A 16,219-nucleotide genomic window follows, 5' to 3' on the forward strand; every position below is an offset into this window, starting at 1 on the left:
AAGAGGCACCCTGTGGCTCCAAAGGATGTGTGTGTTGTGCCCAGATTGATTAGACCACTGTAACTTTCTCATATGCAGTCTTGCTAAAGGTAGCATGGAGGTGGTGGCTGCCATGTAGCCCAACATTCAACTGCCTTGCTGTCAATTCTGTGGAGTGAAGGGCCAGAAGCATATGTTCCATCAATGAGCTCACTTTGACAGGTGGTAGATATGCTTCCAAGAGGTCTGAGCGTAAGCTGCACCCAAGGAAGATAATGTCTTGGGTTAGCTGGAGAAGGGATTTTGGGAAGTTTAGCTGGAATCCCAGTGACTGTAGAAGGGCCACTACAATATGGATGTGCAGCTAGAGGGTCTCTTGGCTGGCAGCTTGGATCAACATGTCGGCCAGGTAAGGGAATATCTGTATTCTCTTTGTCCTGCAATAAGCAATCACTGGGGCCAAGCATTTTGTGAAGTCTGTGGGTGCAGTGGAGAACCCAAAAGGCAAGGCAGAGAATTGTAAGTGAGATGAACCCACTAAGAACCTAAAGTATTTCCTGTAAGTTGGCTTTATTGGGATGTGGAGATAAGCATCCTTTATGTCTAATGTTGCCATGAATCCTTAGGGAATCATGACTTATCTTAACTAACCTTCGCCACACTGAACTAAGCAAATTGGAATCCTGCTACAACACAATTGCCAAGTTTGCTACCAACCCTTCTCATAGATCCTATCACTGTCTAGCCCTCAAACAACTTAACTGGCTTGAGCTACCCCAGCTACTCCTAACTCAACCAACTCTCAACTCACAAGCTCTACTTTCCCAACAAAACCCCTGCACTTCAAAATCTAATTCACCCCTACACCACCACTAGAACCTTGAGATCTAGTTTTCAGAATCACAGAAATGTCATCAAACATAAAAATGAAGCTGGTAAATCTCTATGCCAGCTCCACTGCCAAACCCTGGAATTCACTTTCCTTGCCACTTGACTTCCACCACCACTACCTCACAATTTAAAAAGCTTCTCAAAACCAACAATAACAATTGGCATTGTTCATGCTACTCCCCAGGCTAGGCCATACCACTGCACTGTTGCTAGGATCCTGCTAACACCAAAAGGTTGCTCCCCAAGTCCCACTTGTAACAATAATTATACATGGGTAGTGGCTTGCCACCAGAAATTTAGACACTGTCAATCACTTCTATCCATACTCGTATATACTGAGCATGTACTGTGCTGTTTTCTTATTTGGTACTATTTCTGTCTCATTCAAACTTGATTAGTGTTGGGAGCTTCTCTCCCCAGACCTACCTATGCTCAATTGGAATGTATTTTTAACGTATTTATAACATGTACTGTACTATGTTTCACTATATGTGACTGTTGTATCTCCTTTAACTGTATCTATTTCTGGAGCTTTTCACCCTGGGCCTCCGCTGAAAACGGGCCTGTGTCCAGTAGGACTTTCCCGATAAACAAATGTAAAATAAAAATAAAATAGGGCTGGAAGGGTCAGCATTCTGAAGGGTAGGGACCTTTAAGAAAAGGTTGAGGTGGGAGAGGTCTAGTATAGGTCTCTAGGGTCAGTCTTTCCTGGGGACCAGGAAGATCCTGGAGTAGAATCCTCTTCCTTTTGCAGCTGAAAGGACTGGCTCGATGGTGCCCTGAGCTAGCAGTCTGCACTACCGGTTGCAAGAGGTACAACTGTTGTGTAGGTGGTTGTGGGATACCCCCTCCTTTTTGGAGGGGTGATCCAGGACATGAAGTAACCGTTTTGTAGTATGGACAGGACCAAGTTGTCTGAAGTGAGGTTGGTCCACACAGGTAGGCAGTGTGAGAGACGGGCCGACAGTGGTATAGAAGGAGGGGGTGGAGGAGGCAGGGGTGGCAGGTAGTCAGATGCTACCTGCCCTGTCTTGAAAGGGTGGTCTCTGGCTAGAACAGGAAGATGCTCTAGCTGTAGGCGGCTGTTTCCTTGTGGGCTTCCTAGGCCTTGAAGGAGCAGCATGGCGAGTGCTTCCTAATAAACTGAGTTTCATAAAATTACAGAATAGATAGATGGACTGACTAAGCCAGACATTCACGATTAATCACGCACTTTTACAGCAGCACATAAGCTGATCAAAGTTTAGCACAGATGTTGCATTTTCCAATGACCCTCCTGCAAACACCATCCAAATTATTAATGGACTGCAGAACTTAACTTTATGTCAGTTAAGTCCTGAAATATATTTCCAGGAACTTAACCTTAACATGCAAGTTTATAAATCCAATCAATTTACTATGCACGAAAACTAATAGAAAATAATCCAATCCACAATCAGTGCATGACAAATTGGTATTAATCACACCATGTCACTAACCATGTGGCATTCCTACAGTACTACGCTGCTCAATGACTAAAGAAGAAAACAAACCTTACCCCTCTATTTTACTCTCCTACCCCCATAACAATATCATAACCACATAGCTCCTTGCTATATTACTCAAGGAAACTACCACCCATCATAGATCCTCTGAACAATTTGCCATAAAACATTTAAACATTCTATCTAACCATAAGTCAGCGCACACAGTTACCACTACCTCTTGCATGACGGGAGCACTAATGACACATTATCACAATGAATGGATGAAAATTTGTAAAGCATCCCAAAATAAGCTCACTAAAACTATCACCCACAGACTGCATATTCACTAGCTTCATTAACAAATATACAAACTTTATGGTCTAAAACCAGTGAACCTTATCAAGCTATCCGAGCTTTCATAGTGTAGCTTAACACCTTTTATTAGACCTTTTAACCCTATAATTTACTAAATTTATTCCATCAAATCATACTGTACATAGCATTAAGTAATTTAGGCAACCTGCCAAACTGACAATGAACCCGCTTAAAACTAAAGTTCATTAGTTAGTAATAACCTTCATTTATTAGTAATAACCTTCATTTGCATTACAAACATACCAAGTGCTCACCACAAGGACACAAGAAAATTGAGATTCATCTGTATCCCATACAACAGATATCACTCTGTGCGTTAGTTTCTCTTAAAAGAGGCATGCTTGAATCGTTATGCAGCAGACATTGCTAAAGAGTTAAATACAGTGAAACACCTTAAAGTACACATTACATATGATGCACTTCTCTTATATTAAACACTATTCAAGTCAACTATCATGAAAAAAACATTTTTAACAGAATATCCATCAAAACCAGGATTCATGAGTAGGAACATTATAAACAACCACTTAACGTCATTCTGTTTTTAACTCATCAAGTTCGCTCTTTCCAAGATGCATCGGAAATACTATTACTCAGCGAGTGCATGTGCTTAGTTTTAAACACCCAGTTAACAGTACAAATAGACAATTAATAATGTTCACTGTGTTACTAACTTTCTGGATCACTCAGCATGAAATATGTAACCAAACACCTGCAACAGGGATTCAAAATAAGGCAATACAGGTGTTCCAAACTTACCCAATAGGAGACTGTTGCTATGTTGAGTAAAATGCTAAATCCCTTGAATACTCTCAAAGGTCATTCAATGCAGAAACAGCCTTGCAAATTCACAAGTGATTTAAATGTCTGACAATCAACTTCAGCAAAGTCAGACTATGTGCACCATAACTTCAGGGGTATTTTGCCCCTTTCGTGGCCACTTCAATACAAGGGCCCAAACTTATAATTCTAGGAGTATCATCACTTCCATAAAGTAGAGAAAGTATATATTACAACAAATTAAAACAGTCTGCTTTACACAACCATCTTCATTGCACTACACATGCCCACTATAACACTGACCCAAAAGTTAAATTCCATCCATAGTAACCAAGCAGCATTTCATTTCACTGCAAATTTCCAGTGTACCTGAAACAAGTCTCACCTTCCAGTTCTTCGGGTCTGGTTTCCACTATTCTAGTTCAATATCCATGCAGTCATTACCTTTACACCGTCTCCAACACAGATTCCTTGCTCATTTAATTCACTGATTGTGGCAAAATGCATTACCTATCCATCGCCAATTGAGTTGAAGTGAACTGTTTTAAACGAAACTCTGGAAAACCGCTTGCATCAACTTATTGGGTATATCAGAATTTGCTCATGGTTGGCTAGGTTTGGTCACTCGGACTATGCCCTTGTGATCAAACCACCACTGTGGGTAAATCCCAATAAATTATTTTGCACATGGAATACTTTTAAAGGAATTACATCGTGGAGTTGACCTGTCCTGTAAGATCATCACTAAAACTGTCAGAGGACTTGAGCTGCCATTCATAATGATTAAGAAATACAGGCACAATAACTTGTTGCCCGACTGCTTCCAAGACACCTTATCTGCTTCAAATCTCATAATTCACCAAATGCTCTTTTCACTGGATTGAGGATCAGTAGAAAAGTGTCTGTTCCATCAAAAAACACTTCACGTTCCCCAGGTGAAGTCATCATGCCACAGAAATTATTGTATCATTTGTGCCAGTCTAATCAGAGTGGTAGAAAGGAACCCAATCATGCACAGCGTCTGCAAGGTCTCCACCTTTGGACTACTTTTGACTGTTTGAAAAAACCTCTGTTGCTTAATCTGGAGTTTAAAAATAAGGTACTAAAGTAAAGCTTATCAAGAGTTTCTGAACTCACATATCACAGATAAGAGACGAGACCAGGGACAAAACTACCACTACTAACTAGACTGTGCAAAATGAACAGGCTCTGGAATCATTACTGGATAAAACAGAATGGTGGGCCTCAGAGAAAAGGAGATATAACAGTGCATATCAAGCCATTAAAGGCTTAGGAAAAATGAGTACATACACAAGAAAGTGAATATGTCTGGAAGGCAGTTCCTCATGTATGACGCCACCCAAACATCTGGCAGCTTTTGTAATAGGCAAGAAAACTGAAGCAAAGGAAACTAACAGTGATACAAACATGCACTACTGAGGTAGCTGCAGCTGTACTGCTATACATAGAATTCACATGAAATGCCTTGGCCTGAAGTCATGGTTGACCATATATCCAGACAGAAGAGGCACACAGTATGTGCAGAGGCGCAAAATAAATTCGGTCACAGGTACACTTTGTGGTAAGTGAAATGGCAGAACACAGCTGGGACTGCAGGCCCAGCTAATCTCTAAACAGGTGAAAATGTTATAGTGAGAAACACCAGTTTTCATTAAGAGAGAGAACACTAAGCAAATGGAAAGAAAATAGCCCGACTTAAATATGTGGAACAAAAGTATACTTCTGCAACATGGGTATGTCCCTTAAAAAATCAGGATCCGCAGGCACATGCCCAAAGCTTGCCTAGTATAAGGGGTTTCAAGAAAATAGGTATTACACAGCTTCCTTAAACTCCTTCATAAACTTCTGAGACAGTCTACAACTGCTTCAGCTTTTAAATGAACACAGTTGCACTCCCTGAATATGAAGTCATTTTTAAAGGAGAACTAACTATATTGTGACAGCTACACATTGTCTTCCTCATGAGGTGAAACACCAGAATAAATCAAACAGCAAAGCCAGAAGCCTTCCAAGGAAGAGGAACAAGATATTAAACCACTCCATAGCTGATGTTATCCATAAGATGGGAAAGTGCAGAAGCGCCTCAAAAGAATCCTGTTGAACAAAGGAAATGCATGAAAAGGCAGATAACACTCCCTCGCAAGGCTCAGGAAGACATAGCATCAAAGTACTACCACCACAGAACCCACTACAGTCTCAAACAAAACCCTCCACAAAGTAAAAGTCAAAACCAAAAAAGCCAAAGACTGTTAACTCAAAAGGTACACGAATACAAACTCCTCACAGCTGCATCAGGTTAGGGGGCCTAAAAATTCAGCCCCAACCTAACAAAATAAGTGAGGTGCACCACCTCAAACTTAAGACCAAGAGAAACAAGTCCTCAAATACTTTTAGGAAAAGCGAGGAGTTGGGATGGGAGGGTGCCTTCACTGTCCAGCCTATGTTGGACAATAGGCCTGCCCCTGGGTTCCCTGCAGAAGCCCGTGAGAGTGATCTGTTACAACAGTAAGAGTGCCCACAGAGGAAACCACCTCCAGCACTAGGGTGTAAATCCCTAGGACTTCAAAGAACTACTCCCCTCTCCTACTCCCTCCCCCAGAAAGTACAGAGGACAACAGACTAGGATTCCAACAGACGAGCTGTCCTATGAACAAATTAACTTGGTATGCCTTGTCCTGGATTTTAAGTGCCTCCAAGACTTCCTCCCAGAACAGTACGAAGCCAGCTGATTTGGGGGGTCTCCATCCAAACAACATTACAGGAAGTCATCTAGAAATAAATTGGCACCCACTCTCCAAGAGGTTTTACTTGTTAAGAAAGTCCAGTAAGGGGATACCTGGGCCATTCCAAGTGAGACAAATGCTGTCATACTCAGCCTCATAAAGGCATCCAGTTCAGATAAACATCTAATCAGCTAATTCTACATTAACATGGTAGTTTTCACAGTGAAAATGCAAGTCTACCTAATACTGCAATCAGGAAAAGCATCAAGAGTGGCTACAGGCACTGAGGGATACAAGTCTGTGTTGGTAAAGGCACTGATAAAAGGGAGAACAGAGATAGGACTAGTGAGTAAACTACAGAGCTCTTATGATATATAGAGCAATGAATGGAGCCAGTGTGTGTGATGTAACAAGAGAGGGCAGACTGGGAGAAAAAGGAAACGGTGGCAGGACAATTAAAATAGCAACTAAATCCAGAAAAAAATCTGAATTTGATACATTTTGGCATACAGTATTTTTATGCACCAGACAAACTACGCAGGATATTCCCAGAAACTCATCTTAGCTGCTGGGCATGTGGAGGGTTTATTAATGGGAACTGGGACCATGTTTTTTTGGCATGTAATAAACTATTAGAATACAAGTATGACATTCAAGTTAATTCAACTGGTTCTGGGCACAAACTGGGGAATGACTAGAACTCTGTCTGAACTAGGTGCGAACATAAGTGACTATAAGAAAGCAGTAGCAACCCTGTTGCTTTTATTACCAAAGAAGGAAATCACTACAAATTGGAACTCAACTAGGCAGCCTCATATAGAAGCAATCTTCTGAACTATGGCAGACTTGGAGGTATTAAACAGCAAACACTAACAACCTCCCCAAGTAAGCCAAGTGTGGCTACTGGGAAGAAATAAAAAAAAAAAAAAAAAGTGGTAGGACACACTGGATACAACTCAGGAAAAGGAACCAGATCCTAACAGTCCGACCTTACCACAGGTCAGTAAGCCATGTAGCATTATATACGAATTAAAATTGGGTGCCTGGTCTTTGCATACTGACAGGTCTGTTTTGGGTTGCACCTTTTGTATAACTGGGGACATTCTGCTACAGTTTTTATCTTAAACAATATTTAAGGGAAACCACCAGAATTACTTTGATTGTGCATACAAGCATAAGCTGTTTTGAGTATGTCACTTGATTAATAAAACTGCCTTTTTCAAAAAGTGGCTGGAGCCCTACAACAGGAAGGTTTTGCAACCTGGACAGCCGACTTGCACTCTTAAAGGTTTTAATCCTCAGTAAGCGAAAGGAATAGCTTCCCACCAGATGTGTAAGGGAAGTGAGGTTTTCGAAACACTGACCCTACCCACCCTATGATTTTCGTGACATCTCGTCTTCTACCCTAAGACTATCTGGTGAAAAATTATGCCTACCATCCTTTTCCTAAGAAGCAACAGCAGAATGAAAACTTTCAGCAAAAGGCATTACCAGAACTTAAACAGAGGTCAGCTAGTGCTCTCGAAACCTACTGAGACTTAAAACAGAAAGAACACATTAAGATCAGATTCTTGCAAAGCACTATTCACAGCTCAAGTAGTGCGAAAGCACATACAATAACACACAGGACATTGAGGAAAGAAGCTGATGACTAACAATTCATGGAAAATGCAGAGCACTAGACATTCAAGCTGGTAGGTGATGAAGAACAGATAGACGCAAGAACCGGGCAACAGCACATGGCTACCACCAGCAGTGAGAAACTAGGCAACAGGCTGTAATAAATACAAGATCCACAGATCACACTTTCACTGGATTTCACTTCTGACCATCCTCCCCCGTTAACTTTAACTGTCCTTTTTTTTTTTTTGCTTTGTTCATATACATTCTCATCCTTTCTTGGTATTCCTCATTCTTTACTTACTGCTCCGTTATTCAGGTCTGGTGTCCCACCCCTTCCCCATCTTGGGATTCTGGGGCCATTTTACTTTGTCAAGTGGAGAAGTACAGCAAACTCAGATGTTGGTTCCTTAGGACTTTACAAATTGTGCTTTTTTCATGAGTTAACTTAATTCTCAAGACAAGAATATCCATAATTGAAGGCGGTAAAGACTCCACTGCTGTTCATAAAAGTGTTTACTAGGCTAACCAACACAAGGGAGTGTTAAGCTTAGCCATGCATCCCAAATCTCTGACAAGTTCTGGTACCCTTGTCAAGTGTAAGCAGGGGATTGGGAGATGAAACATTTACAAGCAGGGGCCTGGGAGACTAAGCATTTACAGGTTGCCTGTGTCCATTAGAGACATAGGTGCCAAGCCAGGGATGAATTTCCTGTTCCTTAACCAATTGTCCAAGTTGCACTTGAACTGGGTTAGGGAGGAACTCTACTTCACAAGGATATGGAGCCTGTTTCACAAGGATGGGGAGCCTGTTCCACACATGGGATAGTCTCTGGGATACATACCTGTCTCTCCAGCAGGTCCTATTTATATCACAAACAAGGTTTAAGTCTTTAGAATGGGTAATTATGCTGCAGTTTGTTTTGCTGATATACAGGAGGTACATAAGAGTGGCATCTGACAATGCCCTAATGGCCAAGCATAAATGTCCCCTCAACAGCTTGTAGGACAGAGAATACAGGAATAGGGCTTTGAAGAGTTCTGCATAGGACATTTTACTTGCACCCTCTATTATTTTAGTGAGAAACCTCTAAAGACGTTCCATTTGTTGGATATGCCTGGTTAGGTATATACCACAGGCAGCATTCTACACAAAAATAGGCCCGAAGAATGCTGAACACAATAAACAAGGACTTCCTTGGACCTAGATGCCCTATCTTTGTTTATAAGTTGCGCAACATAAAATGGATTTCCTCACTACTGTAGACACATGGTCAAAGGCTAGATTACTGTGTGCGTGTCCCTAAGTCCCTAACTACTGGGTCAACTCTAAGGGGTGTGTTGTTAATATGACAATTACCAGGGGTGGGTGACTTACTGAAGGATACTATTATGCACTTCTTGGCATTTAGTTTAGTCCATGGCTCTGACACCAGTTTGTCTGCATCAGCCATTCCTGCAGAACATTTGTGTCCGTTTAGGATTCAATGACCGCTCCAAATGACCTGAGTGGGGTATTGTTATCAAATGTCTTAGCCAGGTCAACGTAAGTAATGTGAACCACTTTGCCCTCATCCGCTTTTGTGACGTTCTCAAAGAAGTCCACCAGGTTGAGTAGGAATGACCTGCCTTGATGAAACCAAACTGGACTGGGTTCAGTGTCTAGAGTTTACTACATCGCTACTGATCATTTCCATGATAATCAGTTATATGGCTTTGCATATAAGACTAGTGAGACTTACGGGTCTGCAGATGGCCCACCTTTGTGCAGAGGTGTACCAGATAATTAACTCATTACCACAGAGTGATCCAGTAAACAACTGCTCTACTAAATAAAAATGCAGTTAAAGTTCAAAGCAGTGAACAGATATAAACAGAAACACCTCCTATTCTACCAGCTACATCTTTGTGATAGGGACCACTAATTTATTGAAAGCTTAATACAGTGCTTTTACATCAAAAACTTATGTTTAAAAAATCTCACGAAATACCAGAAACGGAAGAGCAAATGTCTGTTACATTCTGTCCTGGGGTGCTTTCAGATCAAGTTAATGATGCCTATTGGTGGCCACATAGAAAGCAATTACACTTCTATCAATGGTTGGGAACACTACCCCCCCCCCCAAAAAAAAACAAACAGCAAAGTTTTTTGTTGTTTTACTCAGTTTGACAGAAAACAGCTTGAAAGATAACGGATTACAAATCTGTAGCAATTTTTCAATTATAAGGTCTGCTCCTACAATGTCAGTACATCCCGACAGCATACTAATTGGATGCGTGTGCCAATCTTTATCAAATCTGAAGTTTCCAGTACTTGTGGGAATTTTTTTTAAAAGATACATTTTTGATGAAAGCCTAACAAAAAGGATTTTTTTTTACTACAAGTTAGTGACCACAATCATGAAAAAAATCGGGAGCACACCACGTTTCCTTTATAGCCATTTGTCAATTTGAACTTTATCTTCAAGAGCATTCACCAATTACTCCTCAATGAAACGCTCATCTCCACAAAATATCTGTTTGGCTTCTGGTTTATTAGATTAAAAAACAGACCATCTGATTCAATCATGCTGCTTCTGATTGGCCCTATTACAGGAGGTATTTAGCCGGGTCTCAGATGAGGTAGTGACTAAGTGCCTTCATGGTACATCAAGCAACTAGAAAAAAGACATCATCACTGACCCAGCAACCTCCCCTTGAAATCAGTTTAGCACACATGCACAATAAAAAATAGACAAGCCAATAAATTATGATAGGTCCTCACTTACTCTACTTTTGAAAGGAAACTGGTAAAAAACATCCTGTTAAAGCTGGATACACAAAGGGATACAACCAGATCATCTCATTTTCTCCATACATGGTTTGAATAGTTTTATACTTTTTCAGAATGTCAATTTTAGACTTGTAAGAATCGAAGTATAAAATGACCAATTTATTCAATGCATACACTGGTAAACTGTTTATATTACATAACAAAAGTGCCAAATTAATTTTTTTGTTCCAGATGCTAGACACTGACCGGTGAGCAGAGTTCCACCTTCAGGAACGGTCAGTAAGGACAGCAGCAGCATTAGTATCATTTGGCACAAACCACTTTTCCAGGCAGCCTCCCCTCCCCCATCCAATTCCCTTATCTCATAATACATTAACAATTTTGAAGACTTGGACCAAGTGACACAGACAAGCAAATTCAAAGGTGAATGGTGGGGGACTGTAATTCTAGCCACAGAGCTCTCTCACAGATCCAGTACTACAGCGAGTTCCCATAACTTATATGCCTGGCTTCAAAGAACTCTGGCTGCATAACTGCCAGGGCAGAGTCCCTTACTTCACACCTGCTGGGTAGCTACCCTATGGCAATGCATTACCATGGCCCCAAAGGAAGGCCAGGTCCTGGCAGTCATGTTCAGTTTGTAGCTTTATTGCAGTTTTATGCACAGACAGGGTACCGACTGCACAAATGCCTAGCAAAGCATTACATAAAAAGTGGAGGCTGTAGATATCTCTAGTAGAATGTGACTAGAAGGCACTTAAGGATATGCTGCATTTTCTTATGAGAAAAAAAAAAAAAAAGTACAGTTGTGTACACTTAGCATAAATGTAGATGTTAGAGTGTATTCACTGTTGCAATCATTACATCTGGGTTATCTGCTTGCAGGTAGCCCTCAGTCGGCCTGATGAAAGTCTTGGGTCCTGCGTCGGTTGCTATCCCTTCTTCCATGTCATCAGGGGTATAAAACAAGCAGCCGACGCCATTACATCAGTTTTTCTTGCCCCAGATGTCAGGTGCCCCCCTAATGGGAAGCAATTAAATATAAAAGTACAATGATATACCTCCAACAAAAAAGCGAATACACCAAAAAGGTTTTTAAGCATAGTAAAGGAAAGTAGAGGTATAACCAAAAGAAGTCAGGGGGCTGGAGGGAGGGTAACCAGGACTGCAACAGTGAATACACTAGAACATCTACATTTACGGTAAGTGTACACAACTGTACTATGTTCTTCGTGTTTCACTGTTGCAGTCATTACATTTGGGTAGATTCCCAAAGTTATGGTTGGGAGGAGGAATTTAGATAGCATTAGGACCAGCTATAAGGACCTGCAAGACTGCAGTGGCAAAGCCAGCTCTGGATTTAGAGAAAATTGGCAAATGATAATGCTTGGTGAAAGTATGTACAGATCCAGGTAGCTGCTTCTAGGATGTCCCTGGTAGGGACGCCTCTGAAAAAGGCTGTAGAGGTAGATGCAGCCCTGGTGGAATGAGGTCTGATCCCCTGGGGGATAGGTTTTCCATGGTGCTTATAGCAGAAATGAATGCAATGGCCTATCCATTTAGAAATTATGCTTATAGCAGAAATGAATGCAATGGCCTATCTATTTAGAAATGATTTGCTTTGAAATAGCCTTCCCCTCTGCCCCTGCAGCAAATGCCACCAGCAGTTGTTCAGATTTCTTTTGAGGTTTAGTCCTGTCCAAGTAGAATCTAAGTTGTCTGTGCACATCTAAAGAATGCAGTATCTGTTCCCCTTTGTTCTGTGGATTGGGAAAGAAGGCTGGCAAATGAATAGACAGATTAAGAGCCACATTGGATACCACCTTGGGCATGAAGGATGGATTGGTTCTGAGGGACACCCTGTCCACATGAAAGATGAAAGGCTCCACTGCCATAAGGGCCTGTAATTCAGAAACCCTTCTAGTTGAAGTGATTGCTAAAAGAAAAGCTGCTTTCCAAAAAAGAAATTTTAAGTCTGCAGTAGCAGCTGGCTCGAAAGGAGGTAGAGTGAGTTTCTCCAAAACAACGTTACACTCCCAGGCTGGTGTTGGAGCTCTCCTGGGTGGTCTCAAATTTTTGGCCCCTCTGAGGAACTGCTTGAGCAGTGGATGAGAGAAGAGGGGAGGTTCTGTGCTATAATGAGCTGAAATGGCTGAGGCGTGGATTTTTATGGAGGAAAAAGACAGGCCCTTGTGAAGCATCTCAGTTAAGTATTGTAAAATCTGAGGTAAATTGGGCGCTACTGTGCTCATCCCTTGAGATTGGTTCCAGGCACAGAATCTTTTCCATTTTTCAGCATAAGATTTTCTAGTACTAGGCCTCCTTGCCTCTAAAATGATATCCATCACAGGTTTACTGAGGGATGGTAGAGTAGAGATTATGTAATTAGCCAAGCTGCAAGGTTCAGTGTTAGAAGCTAAAGGTGCAGAATCTGGTTCTCCTGCTGAGACAGCAGGGAAGGAGTCTGAGGCAGGTGCCATGGGGATAACCGTGACACACTGGGCAGGAGGGGGTACCAGTGTTGGCGTGGCCAGTCTGGAGCAATCAAAATCATCCTTGGTTTATCCTGTTTGATTTTTTAGAAGTACTTTGGAAAGCAGAGGCAGAGGGGGGGAGGCATAGATGGATAGGTTTTTCCAGCTGAAGGACAGAGCATCCACTTTCCAGGCTTGCTTATGGGGAGTCCTTGTGCAAAATTTGTCCAATTGGTAGCTCTGGGGAGAGGCAAACAGGTCTATATCTGGGCTCCCCCATTTGCTTGTCAACATGTTGAAAATCCTTGGTTCCAGTTTCCACTCGTGTGGGTCCATGAGGTTTCTGCTTAGTCCGTCTGCCAGTGTATTTAATTTTCCTGGCAGGAATTGAGCTTGTAGGTGCACTTGGTCGCTCAAGGCTGCGTTCCACAATGCCATGGCTAGTCTGCAGAGGGGTGAAGAATGTGTATCCCCCCTGCTTATGTACCACATAACAGTGGTATTGTCAGTCTTTACCATAAGTTGTCCTGGAAGAATGTGGTCCTTGAAGGCTGTCAGAGCATTCTGTACAGCTAACATTTCTTTTTGAATGATATGCAGGTGCGTTTGACTTGGGTTCCATTTGCCCTGAATGCACTTCCCCGCCAGGTGAGCCCCCCCATGCATAGTCCAATGCGTCTGTTAGGGTTTGGGCAGCAGGGGGTGGCGTAAAAGGTAATCCCTTGTTTTGGTGGCAGGCCTCTGCCCACCAAAGGAATTCTAGGCATAGGCTAGGTATGATAGGAATCATTGCTTCTAGATCCTGAGAATGTTGACACCATAGGCTTTTTAGATACCACTGTAGTTTCCTCATATGCAATCTTGCATATGGAATTAGAAGAATGCAGGAGGTCATGAACCCCAAGACTTGCAGTATTTGTCTTGCAGATAGCAGGGTTTTTGTGGTCACTTGTTTGAAGTAGGTTGTCAAATGAATCTGTTTCTCTGGCGTAATCTGGGAAGTTGTATTCAAGCTTGCTCCCATGAATATAATTTGTTGACAGGGTACCAGGTGTGATTTATCGTTTATGGTGTACCCCAGGACAAGTTAGAACCCTCTGTACAAAGGCAAGATGATTCAAAAGTATGTCCTGGCTTTCTGCCTGAATTAGACAATCGTCCAGGTATGTGTATATTTGAATATTTCTTTGCCTGCAAAATGCAATAACTAGAGCTAGGCACTTTGCGAATACCCTGGGCGCAGTAGATAAGTCAAAGGGCAGTGCAGAGAACTGATGGTGAATGTAGCCTGCTTTGTAGTGTAGGTATTTTCTGCAAGATTCCCTGATTGGGATGTGCAGGTATGCTTCTTTTAAATCTAGTGTTGCCAACCAGGCATCTTTGCCTAGCATAGGAAGTAATTGAAGAGTCAGCATCTTGAATTTTGGAATTTTCAAAAAGGTGTTTAGAGTAGCAGGTCCAGGATAGAATGCCATGAATTGTATTTTCTGGGTACCAGGAAAAGTCTAAAGTAGAAACTGTGTCCCTTTTCCTCTTCCGGTACCAGTTGAATAGCCCCTACACTTGAGAGAAAGTACTTGTTTTTGGGCCTCTGCCCACTGATTTGGGGGTAGGTCCGGCCACCCGCTTGGTGTTGGCAACATGTGGAAGTGAAATCTATATCCCTGGGACACTATATTTAAAACCCATTTGTCCTGCGTAATTAGTTCCCAATTCTTTGCATGAAGAGCAATCTTTTCCCCAAAGGGGCAGTCAGTTGATAAGTGCTTGGAAATTTTAAATAGAAGTCACTGAGACAGTTTACCATAGGGGGAAGTCTTATTACTCCCAGATTTGGAAATGGAGGCCCCCCCACTGCTTAGTCCTGTATGTCCCCTGGGACTGAAACCATGGGCTTTTGCTCTGTCTGGGTTTGGCTTGAGAAGACCTGGAAGAGGTTGGAAAGGACCAATTCTTAGAGGGCCAGTGCCTACTAAATCTAGGCGGCTGAACTTGTAAGAAACCTTTAACAGTTTGCATAGATTTAGCATCATCTTTTTAAGAACTTCCTCAGCCTTGTTGCCAAACAGGAAGTCCTGATTTAAGGGAGCATCCAACAATTTAGCTTTAACATGATCAGGCAAGGATTGCTCCTTTAGCCAAGCATGCCTTCTGAGCACAGACCCAGTAACAGCAGCCCTGCAAGAGGCCTTTAATGAATAAAAACCACATTGCAAAGTAGGTTTTCCAACTTCCAAAGTGGAAGCGGCTACTATAAAGGCTGTCTTCCAAAAACTCCACACCTCCAATAACTCCACCAAATATACCAGGGTCCACCACCGTTGTTAGTGCGAAATACTTTAACAAATACACTCGAAAAATCAACAATGTCCAATTAATAACAGAAATATCAGTACGGATTTAGCTCTTTCGTCTCCCACTGGAGACCTCTTCAGAAGCACTAAACGGTGGTGGACCCTGGTATATTTGGTGGAGTTTTTGGAAGACAGCCTTTATAGTAGCCACTTCCACTTTGGTTTTTGGTTCCTGGTCGGTGTAGAGTGTGGATTTATTGTTATGTTTTCCAACTTGTTCAGCAGAATGCATTAAATCCTGTAATTCTTTAATTTTCCACACAGTCAGGAATCAACATCATTATCTGTTTAAGCAATTCAATAACATGTTGCTGATACTTTAACATATGAAACTGGCAGTTTAAAGCCCTAATGGCCAAGGTTACGGAAGTGCAAACTTTCTTACCCCATCTATCCAGCGCCCTGGAGTCTCTATCAGAAGGGGTAGGATTTTTAGCAGCAGATGCCTTAATGCCCTTGGGCCCCTGTGAAATTGTCTCTGGATCCGCAATAGGATTTTTAAAAAGGAACTTGTGTGACTTTGGGACCCTGTAGTACCAGTCAGGTTTTCTGGGAGCAGGAGGCAAGGAATCAGGGGCCAAACTAGATTCCGAGAAAGCATCAACAATGTCCAGTATAGGAGGAATAGCTAAAGGCCTATGCTGAGGTAGGAGTAAGAAATCCCTAAGCCTCTTTCTGGATCAGAAAAATCCTGGCTTTCCCAGTGGAAATGCTCCCTTAGAGTATGCAAGGTTTCCCCAAAAGAAAAATCCTCTGGAGGGGA

The 16,219-nt window shown here is 42.0% G+C and overlaps 1 protein-coding gene and 1 non-coding gene across 3 annotated transcripts in view; both read right to left on the bottom strand.

Annotated features, from left to right (window-relative positions):
* NOP58 (NOP58 ribonucleoprotein) overlaps positions 1 to 16,219 on the bottom strand; it is a 581,042-nt gene that overhangs the window by 231,542 nt on the left and 333,281 nt on the right. The gene's annotated exons all lie outside the window — the stretch shown is intronic.
* On the bottom strand, positions 10,462 to 10,541 carry LOC122805133. Its single transcript, XR_006365334.1, has one exon. It is a non-coding gene; the product is annotated as a small nucleolar RNA SNORD11B (small nucleolar RNA).

This window comes from Protopterus annectens, chromosome 6.part0 (genome assembly GCF_019279795.1).
Source record: "Protopterus annectens isolate FY-2018-M chromosome 6.part0, PAN1.0, whole genome shotgun sequence".
Lineage (NCBI taxonomy): Eukaryota > Metazoa > Chordata > Ceratodontiformes > Protopteridae > Protopterus > Protopterus annectens.